General features: G+C 34.2%; 1 protein-coding gene across 6 annotated transcripts in view; it reads right to left on the bottom strand.

Moving 5' to 3' along the window:
- Positions 1 to 15,329, bottom strand: part of LOC115874399 (protein split ends-like) — a 245,229-nt gene that overhangs the window by 54,446 nt on the left and 175,454 nt on the right. The gene's annotated exons all lie outside the window — the stretch shown is intronic.

A 15,329-nucleotide genomic window follows, 5' to 3' on the forward strand; every position in this document is an offset into this window, starting at 1 on the left:
GATTAGTAACCTAAAAACTCTTGGATTTCCCAGCCCGTTCAACATTCAATTCTTTGAGAAAGAGATAGGTCGGCACGGTTAGCGTTGAAAAGACGAAGATGAAAGATAGGCTCCGATCGAGCGTTGAACGGGCTGGATATTCGACGAAAAACGCAATCTACTGCTAGTGCCAGTGGTGTGTGTAAAAATAATAATTATTATTTGTCATTTGCGAGACGGCCCTGACACACGAACTAGTGGTAACTGGTAACCAAAAGTGATAACGGCTTAGAAATACGCAGTGACGCGACGTGTATTTGTGAGAAGTCCACGTGTTTGTCAAGATTATTGATAATTTAATACAAATTTTGTAAAAGAGAATTTATTACGTGTAAAAACCCTTTGTTACACGTAAAAAACTATTTTTATTTTTATTTTACGCGAATAAAACTGTTACTCGTAAAAAACTATCTGTTACTCGTAAGAAGACTTTTTTTTAAGCAAAAGAACTATTTTTACGCGTAAAAAACTATTTGTTAGACGTAAAAAAACTATTTTTACACGTATAAAAATATTTGTTACTCGTAAAAAATATTTTTTACGCAAAAAAAAGAATATTTTTTACGTGTAAAAACACTTTTTACGAATAAAAAAATATTTTTTTTTTATTTATTACTTTTTCAAACATGTCCTTCAAATTCTACAATTTAATAGAATCTTCCTAAACAGTAGATGTTACCCTAAAAATACCCTAAAATGAAAAAAAAATGCATACTATTTAATTTATTTTTATTGTATTATTAGATATTACGTCCGCCTATGACGAGAGCTCATCTTAGAAATCGCTAAAGACGCTACAGAAAACAAACTGATTTGTTTTCATTTTCGTCTTTTGCGAGACACGCCGAACGCTACACGTTTTTGGTCGGGCCACTCCTATATAGGGTGTCCCAGAAATAAGTGCAAGTATTTTAACTGGTAGTATAGTTCAAACCCAGAAACACGCGTATGAGGTTTTTTTCGCGAAAAAAAAAATTGAAAATTCGGAATTTTCTTTAGTTTTTAGTTGAAAAAACATAATTTCTTGATAATATGGCAACATAGGTATTAGATTAAATTTAAAGGGAACGAAAACTTAAAGGGAATTAACAAGCAGAGTGAGTGGGAAGAGGCAGCTCACAATAGAACGGAATGGAGAAGAATTGTAAAGTCAGTTAACAGCGACAACCAAAAAGTAAAGAGGCAACAAAGCAATGTAATTTTTGAATGTCTGGAGTGCGGTAGACAGATAACATCACGTATCGGGCTTTTCAGTCACAGAAAAGCTCATGAAAGAAAACGCCTTGCGTGACCATCTTCTGATGCGTGTCAAATACTCGTCAGCGAGTAATGGCGGTATGTATGTATGTAGATTAAATTTACAAGAAAGAAAATCCAGAAAAGATCCAGTGGTTCTCAAAATTTTAGCAAAAAATAATTTTTTTGGAAATTTTCAAAGTAAAATAACTCCGTTATTTTGGACTTGAAAACCGATAAAGAGAAAATATGTTTCTTTTATCGAGATCTACCACCCCTTAAAATATTTGCACTTATTTCTGGGACACCCTGTATAATCCTATTATTTTGTTTTAGTCGCTAAAGACGCTTCACGCAAAAATCGCAAAACTCGCTTTCTGTGAGGCCGTGGAATATAGGAGTAAAAAAACCGCCGTAAAAAATTTACCTCGTTGTTCGGCGGCATTTATGTTAATAAAAAATATATAAAACCATCCAATAGCCGGCGATAATCAGTTTGTAATTGTTAATAAGATTTTAATTTAACAAATCCACTATTTTTATTTCAACACCCAATAAATTTTTCAATAAGAAGTGTGTAGATTGATTAACCGACAACTGTGAGCACAGTTATACGCACAAGTCCAGGTCTTGTGCGGTCAGTGCCGGACTTAAGCCTAGGCCAACTAGGCCCGGGCCTGGGGCGGCAAATTTTTAGGGGCGGCAAATTTTGAGCATACCAAAATATTTATCTTTTTTTTAACTTTTATTTGTTCATAAAATATTTCGAATATAGCCTTAGCCGATTACATATTTATTTATTTAACTACTATTATTGTTTAAATATATAATTCGCTTGGGTTATTTTTTACTGCATTGCGCCATGCATCCAGTTAATAAATACAAATACCTCGAATATAAAAAAATAAATTCAAGAACATTAAAAAAATTATCAAAAACACGTTGGTCTGCACGAAATGAAGCTTGCCAATCACTATTGTCTTCCAATGAAATAAAATCCACGTTGGAGTCAATTTCTGAAGACGACAGCGAAAAACCTAAAACCCGATTAGATGCTTCTAGTCTCGTTAAACAATTCAAAAGCCTAGAAATTGGTTTTATGGCGGTATTTTGGACAGACGTTTTAAATAGATTAGATGTGGTCAATAAAAAGCTTCAAATGGTGGATATTGATCTACAACTTGCTGCAGATTTATATAGCTCATTGGAAAAATATTTTTCTGAAATTAGAAATCTAGATAATACTAAATCATTTGAGGAATATGAAAGAAGGACCATAGAATTGTTCGGTGAGAAAGAATATGCGGCAGATAAAAAGAGAAAAGCGAAACGGAAACGACAATTTGATGAAACCAGTGATAATGAAACTCTATTTAACGCTAGGGACGATTTTAGGATAGATGTATTTAATGTTATTATTGATAAATTAATCCTTGAAATTTCCTACAGGAAAAGTGCCTACAATGACTTTTCAACCAAATTTGGTTTCTTTAGTGATTTATCTACTTTAAGTATTGATGACATTACCGATAAGTCCAGACATTTAATAACCTGTAACCTGTTATCCAAATGATTTAGATGAGTCAATGCCTAATGAATTAATACATTTTCGTGAATTTATAAAATGCATTAAGTCAGCAAAACCATCTGCTAGAGAGCTTCTTAAAGTAATTTATGAAAAAAACGCTCAAGACCTGTTTCCAAATACTTTCATCTTCACATGTACTTTTATTACTAACTGTTCTGCTGAACGCTCGTTTTCTGCACTGAAACATATTAAAACTTATTTACGGTCCACTATGGAAACAGAACGTTTAAATCATTTGCAGTTTTACATATTGAGTCCGATCTTTTAAAAACTATCAATTACGATGAAGTAATTGATAATTTTGCGAACAAAAAAGTACGTAGGAGACCTTTATAGGCATATAAGCAAACCTTATAGTTTTGTTGTTCGTTTATTTATTTTATATGAATATTTTAATATCTATGTTATGTTCTGTGTTAATCTGTTCTGTCGGTCTATTCTATTGTTGGTCCTGTAATTTTTTTTATATCCGTAATTCTTTTAATTAAAAAAAAATGTTAATGCAATTTTTTTTTGGCCCTGGGCGGCAACTTCGATTAGTCCGGCCCTGTGTGCGGTACGTGTAGTTTGTACCGTTACGGTACTCCCGATTCAGACAGAAATTCGTATGGATCGCGATAGCCCAAGGGCTCTTTGCCGCTACGCCCAGAACTCGTTCGGTACCACCGTTTCGAAAATAAATAATGTCGATCATCATCGGCTCCGAGAGCCCAATCTGGTACACATAGAGAAATATTTTAAGAGTCTATTACCAGAGTAAGTAAACCAAATACGTTTAAATAAAATATACGACGGCCTCCCCATAAGAGCAATGAGAGGATTTACGTCCCAGTATTGAAGGAGGACAGAAAATCGAGTCGAATGGTTTCAAGACATAGGTTCATCCTTGTTTAGTCAAACCTGCTACAACACAAGGATAGACTTATGTAGGAGATGCATTGAAATTCTATAGCCATCCTTCAACATCGGGACAAGAATTTAAGCGGTACCCTCTGTATACTTTATTTTAAACGTATTTGAAGTAAACCGACGAGTAGCGACAGTCCCGTTTTCAATTTTCTTTGCGGCTGCGCGAAATAAGTAGTCTATCTGTCATATGAAGAAGCGAAGTTGCCACTGTTGCCATTTATCAAATATCTCTATATTATGTATACTTTATTTCAAGTATGCCTCAAGCAACAAATCATTTTTTTAATTATTTATTAGCTGTAAGATATTTTATACATTCAAATTTAGAAATAAGGATAAAACAAAACAAAAAAAATATGTACTTATAAAACTGTATAATTAATTCCACTTCAAATTATTATGAGCAGTGTATACCATGTTTATAGGACCACTTCATAAGTTGAGCAGTTAAATACTTGGTCTATCTGTCAAACACGTCAAAAGAGAGAGAAAAAACATTTGGTCCCACCACATCAAAAGAGCCGACGGCTTCTGTCGCTACTCGGCGATCTACTTACTCTGCTATTACGCTGTACTGTTCGGGTCGCTCTCAGGGGTCGGCTAAAACGGGTGTGTGGCCGAAGGAAAAATACAGGGTGGTCCGAACTGTATTCCGGAAACTTCGGCAGCATATTCTGCAGATAAAAATAAGTAAAGAAATTCGTATAAACGTATGTCCTAAAATACATAGTTTCGGAGATACAGGATGTAGAAGTTTCATTTTTATTTCGATTTTTTTCAAATAATTTCGGAAGTAACGTCAATATTTGGATGAAAATTGGTGTTTGGGAGTTTTTTGACATGAGAAATTTGATTTTGATGTCAATATGTCTCCTACTAGTAGAGGGCGCCACCTACTTATTTTTTAACTGGTTTGAAAGTAATAACTTTTCGTTCGTACCTGTATAAAACTACTGAGTAAAAAAAAATACATTTACGACGTTTTTTACGTGAAAAAGATCTCTTGGTAGAAATCGCTACGAATAATGGTTTTCGAGATATTTGGAATCGAAATTATCAATACCTGACATCATTAACATAAAAATTAAACATGTTGACTAAATAGTTATTAGACTGAAATCAAAATTTGAAATGTTTTTGTGCCAAAAGTTCAACAGAAACTGTTTTATCATCATTTTTTGCAGAAAAATTTATGATTAATATAAAAAAATTCCAAATTTATTATTTCAGTGAAATAACTATCTACTCAACCTGTTTATTTTTCAATAATGACATGTATTGTCTATTTCCATTCTAAATATCTTAAGAACGGTTGCTCTTAGCGCTTTTTACAAAGATATTTTTTACGTAAAAAGTCAGAGATGTATATTTTTTCGCTCGGTAGTTTTATACAGGTACGGACAAAAAGTTATTACGCTTCAAAGACAGTTAAAATACTTGTAGATGGCGCCCTCTACTAGTAGGAGTCATATTGACATCAAAATCAAATTTCTCATTTCAAAAAACTACCAGACACCAATTTTCTTCCAAATATTGACGTTACTTCAGAAATTATTTAGAAAAAATCGAAATAAAAATGAAACTTCTACACCCTGTATCTCTAAAAGTAAACATTTTAGGACATACATTTATACGAACTTTTTTACTTATTGTTATCTGCAGAATATGCTGCCGAAGTTTCCGGAATACAGTTCGGACCACCCTGTATATTATATTTCAGAAATCTGACTAAAGTTTATCCCGATCGTGTCGCGTTAAACCACACCCAAAATACCATACTAAGGAATGCAATCCCGCAAATGCGGGATCCCGCTGAGATTCCGCGGGATCAAAGTTGCGGGATTTACCGTGCGGGATCTGCGGGATTGACACATTACTACTGGGTAACCGAATACTTAAATCCCCTTACGCCTTGGCCATTAAAAACAAGTACGTTAGTTGTCAGATTTCTTTCTGGCGTATGTGCGTAAGCAGCGTAAGTGAAGAAAAGTGTTTAACTAGTACTTGTGGACAATTTCGTCAAATAAACTGCCGGACATAATTATCGGGACAAGCAAAATTTTAAGGTAAATTTACTTGAACTAAAAAAGATTTTGGGATGTGGTTGGGACCAGGTTTTAAATGCATCTATTGTGACTAAGATGCTATGTGGTTTTCGAAAACATATTTAGCGATTTATCGTATACAGGGTGTTTTATAAGAGTGTGAAAATTTGGTCAAGAATCTTTTTTACCGCAAATTTACAATTCTTAAAAAATCAAAATTTTTACCAAGTACGACAGTACGACTAATCTGTATTGAAATTAGAAAAAACAATTTGATCGGTTTTTTATTTTTTTTTGTTTTAAGGAAAATACGACGTTTTTTCGAAAAATATGCATTTTTAGTCCTAAATGGTACAAAAAACTTTGTACATTCTGCATATGCCAAAAAATTATTGACATAGAGTGTATCTAAAAGCAGATAACTAACACAAGTTAAAAAAAAAACTTCAACATCAGAATAATATTTTTATTTATAAAATAAGTAGATAAATTATAATAAATAAGTTTATTTAATATTAAATATATTCTTTGAACACCTTGTATACATCAATCCAAATTTCTGTACAGCTAGTTTAAGATACACGCTATATCAATATATTGTGGGCCTATGCAAAATGTACAATGCCTTTTGTACCATTTAGGACCAAATGTATGACTATAAATGCATATTTTTCCAAAAAACCTCGTATTTTCTTTAAAACAAAAAATTTAAAAAAACCCACCAAATTGGTTTTTTTTCCAATTTCAATACAGATTAGTCGTACATAGTTTTTCGATTAATTGCATAAAACCATTATATTAGCAAGTTTAATAGGTTAAGTACAAAGAGGAGCATTTATTGTTTACAATCCCGCAATTTTGCGGATCCCGCGGGATTGATTGCTTTAATCCCGCGGGTTTGCGGGATTGAGATTTTGGTGCGGAATTACATTCCCTATACCATACACACGTGTTTCGATTAAGGTTTGCGGAGGTTCAGCATTTGCCATAAAATAGCGAGCAATTTGTTACAAAACCATATAAATTATACATCACTGTAATCATAAAACTTCAATCTATTTCCGTATTGTAACGGAATTTTAAATTATGTCTTTATTTTCGACAAATTTTAGTCCAAACATAAGGAATATTTTGTTGATGTTTGACCATCAAATACCTAAAAATACAGTTGTCTAAAAGTGTGCTACAATACGGATATAGTATAAACCTTTATCTTTAATTTCCTTCTTCATTTGTGTAAAAATACCTAGCCAGTTTGACATAAAACGTTAAATGCGCACGCTTATTTTGCTACTTTTTCGGACTAGTGAAATGGACTGAATAGAAGTGTCTAGTCCTAGCAGTCAACTATTAAGCTTGACCAATCAGGTTGATTAGCGTGGTTATTTGGAGTGTGTTAATTCATTTGTGTGTCAAAAACTCTAACGTGATTGGTCGGGCTTAACAGTTGCCTGCTAGGGCTAGACACAAGTGACTGAATCGACTTCGACCGGTCCACTTAACTAAGAGCTATCGGCAGTTTTTACTTTACATATAATTAAATGTAACCCCGCGCACAGAAATCAATAGAATAGGTCTTTCTTGTGTTTAGTATTGTATTTTTGTAAAGGACTCTGAATTCTGAATAGCAACCATTCAGAATTCAGAGTCCTTTAGTCCTTTTTTTATTCAGAGTGTTATTTTTTTAAAAACATTTATTATTTTACTTATATTATTTGATATTTTATATTATCGCAAGTTTCAGGGAACAATAATGATTTTCTTTCTTTTTCTGTAAATCCTATAAAGGAAAATAACAGTTGATATTTTTCTCAGTGTATCAACACCGAGCGATTCGTAGGAATAGGTCGCAAACCGGGTTATACATGTTTACTGTTAAAAAGTTACCGTTTTCACGTTGTTTATTCGATATCGAATGCATGATCGGTAGATCGGTATACAGCGTGTCCCTGACTGAGCTTGCATTAGTAGTTTCTAGAAAACTACAATATCTAGATTACAGCTTTTTGCAGACTAATGTTACGCAATGAGATGTCTCGATTAAGAACAACTTTAAGATGATGAGAGATACAGATATTTGAAATACATTTGACACTAAATGTCAACCAATATGAGCTTTTAAATACATGTAGATAATTTGATATCAAAACTTCCAGTATTTCCAGAAGTACTGCCATATTGAAAATATTTTTTTATTATTTAAAAATATTTTATAATTTTATTTAAAAATATTTTATAATTAAGAGATCTCATAAACATAATAATGCAAAAATTCCCAGTTTAGATCTTGTAATTCTTTAGTAGTCATTGATAGGCTTCTGGACATTGGGGTAACTACAGGGCTGCCCGAGGGTGCCGGGCCCCCCCTGGTACTGCTGGCACCCCCCAGAGAAATCCTGAATTATGACTCTTGGCTACGTATTAATTTTTATTTGCTTGTGATGCAGTAAAAATGACGTTTTCTAGTTTTGTTTAGTTAACATTATTTTGTTGTGTTCAAAAAATGTGTTAATTTTTATTTTTTTAGAAAATTTGTAGGTATTAAGTAAGCTACGGGAACAGGGTTTGATAACCATGTCTATGAAATTTATTGATAGAGAAATTTATGTAAACGTTTTATTCAAAAATGTATTTTTTTAAATTATTTTTCATTTTTAAAGAAACAAAAGCCCTAGGCCCCCCTGGGCTCAACCCCAGGCCCACTCCAGGATAAATTTCTAGTTACGCTAATGCTTCTGGAAGTACCTAGTTGTTATAGTATATATTATATTATCCAAAAACTATTCAATTAGTTAACAAAAAAATTAAGAAAAAACATTATTTGTATCCTACCATAACGGATACTTCTTCTATGTAGTACTACCTTCTAGGGAAAAGACCAAAGTAACTAATCGTATATTCGAAACAGACTTAGAAGCCGCTACTTGTCTCCAAACAAACCAAAAAAAAAAATGATAAAAAGACGACATTCATGCCTATTTTGGACCTCTAAGTGACACAGGGTGATGTTACCCAACTACTCTTTTTCGTAATATATAGGTTTTTAGGAGTACAGTTTTAAGTTTTTTTAGGTAGGCGATGCGCGAAATTTTATTTTTACCGAATTATCATTATAAAAGGTGCACTTTACTCAATTTGCTGAATACATTATATTATTGATGATCTGCTGAATACATATATGTATACGATAACTAATTTTTCGAATAATGCCATTGAACTTTATAATTTTCCACGAATATGGTGTTTAGGGTTAAAATTTCCCTTTTCCCTATTCGAAAGTTCCATCGGGAAAGTTCCAATCGGGAAATTTCCCACGAGTTGGTATCACTGGCCTGATACAATATCTTTCCAGATTTATGCATATTGCATAAAACAAATTATAATTATAAACAAATAGAAAAAAAAATAGAACATCACTGAATTGTCTAAGACCTAAGCAATTAGCATGCATAGTATAACGTTTATAATAAATAAGAGCAAAAGGTAACATAGAGAAATATTTGATTTATTTATAACAATTACTTTAATTTTGTCCCGTTTCAAACTAAACTAGAACTTTCTTAACTGTAAAAGATCGTAATTTTCAACGAACGTTGACTTGATATTACAAAATCAATGGCTGATGACCAGTTTAAGCCAATTTGTGATTTCTAAATTTAACGGTGTACATAAACCTTAACGAATGAAAATGGAAAATTACCCATTGTTGTGTTAATGAGTGAATTGGGCAATGACTTTAATGATCAGTTGAAAATTATTTCCAGTGCATTTATATTTTATCTTTAATGATTCTTTAATTCATTTTTGAGACGTGATTACAAATTATGTCATGAAATACGTCTAGTTTACACGCCCAAGATATACATAAGGGTGTCCCAGAAATAAGTGCAAGTATTTTAACTGGTAGTATAGTTCAACCACAGAAACACGCCAATGAGGTTTTTTTCGCGAAAATTTTTTTTTGAAAATTCGAAATTTTTTTGGAATTTTTTTTAGTTTTTAGTTAAAAAACATAATTTCTTGATAATATGACAACATAGGTATTAGATTAAATTTACAAGAAAAAAAAAATCAGAAAAGATCCAGTGGCTCTCAAAATTTTAGCAAAACATCATTTTTTTGGAAATTTTCAAAGTAAAATAACTCCGTTATTTTGGACTTATTTGAAAAACGATAAAGAGAAAAAATGTTTCTTTTATCGAGATCTACCACCCCTTAAAATATTTGCACTTATTTCTGGGACACCCTGCATTTCATTAAAATGTGAAGTGGTATTGATTAGATGGTACTAATTTTATTCTCGACTTAAGACAGTAATGGCTATTTCCAATCAAAATCCCTTTGCTCTAAGCCGGCAATTTTTTTAGAGGAAATAGAAGCATTGAGAAAGTTAAAGGTAGGATATTTTACTTTCCGACACTGCGACATGCGATAACGACGTGCGATAAACTGTGGCGACGCGGATTGCGGGTTTGCGACAAACGTGTTTTCTTACCATGCGACACTAGTTCAGCAAGTCGTTCGAAGCAGTGCAGTTTATTAAAATGAACTCTATTCGTCGTAATATTGCTGCGGTTCTGTTGCTTTATGACGAAGAAGAAGACAATTTAGCTCTACTACTTCACGCTCCTGAACCTCTTCATACTGACATATACTCCGAGATATTTTTCCATGCGTTGCTTTTGGCCACCTTATCCTTATATGAGTTTCTTTTCATCTCCCAGAAAACTGGAAATGTACGTACACAATCTACTATACGTTCGTCGAAGTCATCATCCCATGTTTGTGACATGGCAGAAAAAAAAACAAATAATTTAACCGCCAAAAATTCCAAATAGACCGACGCCGATGCGGTGGATGCTACAAAATTACTAGCTGCGATGTCGTTCAGAAAAGATTTTATTTTTCTCGATTACGCGCGACGCGACGTGCCGCAGCGACATCTGCGATGTCGCCATATCGCTGCCGCAAGTCGATAAATTAAACAACATACTAATTTGATTAGTGCTAGATTAAATTTACGGCACACCGCAGTGTCGCACGTCGTTGTCGCATGTCGCAGTATCGCAAAGTAAAAAAACTGTGGTAAAACATTCTACCTTTACAGAATAAAATATGTCGGTGACCGATGTGGAAAATACACGCAGAGTAGAAATATTAATATTTTGAAGATTTAGCTATTTAGGATATGACTTTAACCGTTGATTGCAGAAATAAGAAGATGCGCAACCTTATGGGCCATTTTGTGGCACAAAACCTATCCGAGATGTAGCTGGCATTACCGTCAGCCTGTCCGAGGATTCCGAGATTTAGTTAAGCTCTGCGCCGCTGCGCGCTGATAATCGTTTAGAGCACAGCGGATAAAGAATACTGTACCGCAGCAGACCGTAGTTCTGCTTTCAATCGACAGAGTGAGTTGTTGCCGGAGACAGTGTTGTCAGAACTAGTGACTAATCCGTAGATTTACGGATTTTGGGTACAGAACGTTAATAATACGGATTTTCTGTCATTAAACAATTTAATATAATATTATATGATTAAACAAAGAACGGCGTTGGCTTAAAATGAAGATGGCTATTACTCCATATGTAAAATAGTATGGTAAATGTCAATAATCGTCATTTCCAAGCCAACTAAACGACTTTTTTCGATCATACGACATATTCAGCTTCATTCCTATAAATGAAGTTTTATTTTTGTCGTTTATCCCATGTTTAACACGAATAAATTTTCAATACATAAACGCGGATTTTTCATCCAAAAATATTTTCGTCAAACGTATATTACACATTTTAATATGGGAACACTGTCGCTTTCAAATCCACACCTTCTTCGATATACCTTCGCTGGCCGAATTAGAGAAAATAACTGTTTTATGCGTTGACTGCAGAACGACTGTCCTGCAGAAGTTGGTCCGATTTAAATAAAAAATTGATCAAAATAATAAAAAATCCTATTAAAATCAAAATAACCTGATTAAAATAAAAAAAAAATAATTTAAAATTTTTTGCAATTTTTTATAAATCTTGATTTTATGCACCCTGCTAATAAAACTATAAAACAGCGAGACAAAATTCATAAATTCGTATTTTTACAACAAGTTGTTAATAATTAATGGTGTGTCTATGTTTCTGTTACTCATTCAAACTGCACTGTACTGTCACTTGAAATTAATTCTATTTTTTCCCACCCGTACTAAAACTAGATCATTGACAATGCCATCAAGAGCGTAGGTCTTAAATCCCTGTTTTTTCTTCAATAGAGGACAATAAATCGTCGTCGAAAAGTTTTTCCTTTCGTCCCACTCACACAGTCGCAAACACACACATGCATATAAATAAACACGTGGACAATAGCAATAGAAATCGTCGACCATATAAATAAAATGCATCTAGAGCAAAGCGAAACTGAGTGGAATGATTTGTAGCGGAATACGAGACAAAATACATGACCACGTAGGATTTACTGTATATCTGTATCAGTTTCCAATGGCGTGCTGTTTAGTTGAAAAGAAAACAATGTTAATATTAAAAGAAATACAAAAAAAAGTTTTTTCTTCTTCTAAAAAAAATGATTGGACTTCAAAGAAAAGCAATGAGATTTTCTCGGATATCAATACTGATCTCGAGTTTTCGAGTGTCTTTTATTTGATCAAAGATAATGTAGAAGCTACATGCTATGTATGACGTTCAACACAATGTAGAATGTAGAATGAGTAAGATGGGGGGTTAATCACTGCGACCTTAAAGATCTATTGTGCTCCCCTTCCTTGAGTCATCACACAGTCCACAACCCATCATACCCCTGTTGTACAGGGTATGATGGGTTGTGGACCGGGACAGGGTATTTCCCATCCTCCTCTGACAACAGTTCTTCCTCCGTGGGTACACACCCTTCCACGATTGGAGTTTGGCCCTCCGTGCCGCCCTTCACAATCGAGGAGCTTGCCTCCGGCTGAGGAACCCGTGAGGTGGAGGCTGGAGGATCTGTCTCCATTTTCTCCACCTGTTTAACTTGGTCTCCCTTCAGTCCTGATACCGGTTTTGTCCCGTATCTATAATAGAGGATATGTCCCTCTTTCTCTATTGCCTCCTTGGATTTTTCAATTCCTATTGAGAGGACCTGGGCCCGTATTCTGTAACTTTGACATAAAAACGTTACGCTTTCAAAGCGGTTAGCGCAAGTATTCGATCAGCCAAACGCAAGGCAGTCGATTTTGGTATTCTCGTTGCCATGCGAATCGTGTTCTGGATACGCGTTGAGCACATATTGGCAACATCACAATTTCTAAGTCGCTAACTTTGTCGCTAATAATCAAAAGTTGATAACTGACGGATGTAACAATGAAAAATGTCAATGTTACGTGAATTTCATAACCTATTGTTGAGTTATGTCAAGCTATTTTTCTATGGATATGTCATTATTCTTATTAAACGAGGGAAGTGTTGAAGACTCTTCTCAGCATTTTCGATGTTTTGAACAATATTTATAGCTGCCAAGTCGTAAATTATCAATTACTTATTGAAGAATTTATAGAAGAAGTAGTAATTTTCACTAAAGAGCAAGATAACGCACAAAATCACAATTTTCTCGATTTTCACTGACAGTTCGACAAGCAAAACGATCCTTTATGGCAACCGTTTTTACAGCGCTCAGCACAATCAGTAAAGACGCTAAGCGCATCAGACGAGAATACCGAAATCATTAATTAAGTGCGCGCTCAGCGAAAATTAACATCATATACGCTGAGCGTCTAAAAGCGCTTAGCGTTTTCAAAGTTACAGAATACGGACCCTGATGACTCGCCAACTCGATGTCCTTACATTGAAGTTTTGACCCTGGATAAGGCTCAGCAGGTAGGTGGTGTTTTCCCCCTTGCTCCTCAGCAGAAAGACCGTGATGGCCGCCCCTTTAGGGATGTTTTCTCCCTTCACTGCAACTAGTTCCGGCCCCTGCCAATTTTTAAGCTTAGGTGTGCGATTTCCACCAACCAATTCGCCGATTCTTGAGATACACAATCTATGAGGATCATGCCCACCCGAAAGTGTATCCCCGCAAAACGCAGCTGACCCACATTTTGTAGATCGTTCAACACAATTATGCAACAAGAAACTGAATGCATTTAACACTGTTCCTGTATCAAGAGAGCATTTTTTTTATAAAAAATGCAACAAAATAAATATTAAAAATAAAATATTTTATAAAGCTTTTTTGTTGGATGTGTCTATGAACTCGCACAAAGCGGTGGTGAGCGCCACTAAAGTCTATTTCTAAAAGCTTGATAGCACAAGACCTTCATTATAAATGCAAAAGACGTTTTGTTGCGTACAGAGTGACATGCCAAAAGATGGGACCAATTTCATTTCAAGGGTATATGTTCCAATGAAATTCAGCCAGCTTTAACACGTTTGTAGATGGACACATCCAGTACGTTTGTCGCGAACAATAGGGTTGCTTGTATAGGACAATAAAAATATTCTCAGATACTGACCGCACCAGTGTCGGCTATTAGGGTTTTAAGATCGATTTAAGTTTTGTTAAGATATATTTTGTTACACAACGTAAAATAATATGATAATGAAACAAATAATATACAGGGTGTTCCATTTAAAAAACGAAGAAAAATATTTTATATTTTAAAAAGCTTGGGGTAGAATTTTCAACATCTTGTATGATTTACGATTACCATATTTATAGCAAAGTAAGAACAAACCATCTAAAGTAAATACCTTATATAGTTTTGATTTCAAGGCAATTCTTGTATTTTAAAAAAAAATGTAAGAAAGGCTGAAAAATATATATTTTTTTTATTTATTTATTAATATCTCTGAAACTATCGAAATATATTTACACTTATCTTAGGATTATGTAAAATGATCTCAAAGAAAGCCCAAAATGCAATAATATATAGGGTGTTCCATCCTGAAAAAATCATCCCGATCCACTCACACTTTTTTGAGCCACCCTATAGAATATTTTCTTAAAATACAACCTAGTTCATACTATAGGTTTGCTCTTAAACAAAATTCCCAAGTTTTTTTGTTCTAGGAACTACAGATGCCCGACGCATTATTGCCGGACCCTGTATACGATCACAGCTAAAAATAAATGGAATAAATAAATATGATATAGCATTAGGTAAAGCAGCTTTTTTATGATTTCTTAAGAAGTTGAATCTCCGGGTCAATGCTGAATAGCTCCGGGCCAATGAACCTTCTGAATTTGCAACCCTATAAAAATTGCATCGGATAAAATGGAATTACCCATAAGAATAAATCTCTGGATTGAAATTGTCCCTTGTCTTAATGCAGTGCGCGCCGTCATTGCCTTGGGAGCCAGTTTGCTTCCACGAAAACTAGTTCCAGTACATAAAGCACGCAGGAAGTCGCAAGCGCAGTTTCTACGGTCTACGCGGACGTCTATATGACCGACGACGTGGTCGTGAAAAATATAAATCGACGCCATACAACAAAAGGCGGTGAAGTCGTTCCGTTGAATCCTATTTTCTTTTC

This window comes from Sitophilus oryzae, unplaced genomic scaffold, assembly GCF_002938485.1.
Source record: "Sitophilus oryzae breed Bouriz unplaced genomic scaffold, Soryzae_2.0 scaffold_1274_pilon_pilon, whole genome shotgun sequence".
Taxonomy (NCBI): Eukaryota; Metazoa; Arthropoda; class Insecta; order Coleoptera; family Curculionidae; genus Sitophilus; species Sitophilus oryzae.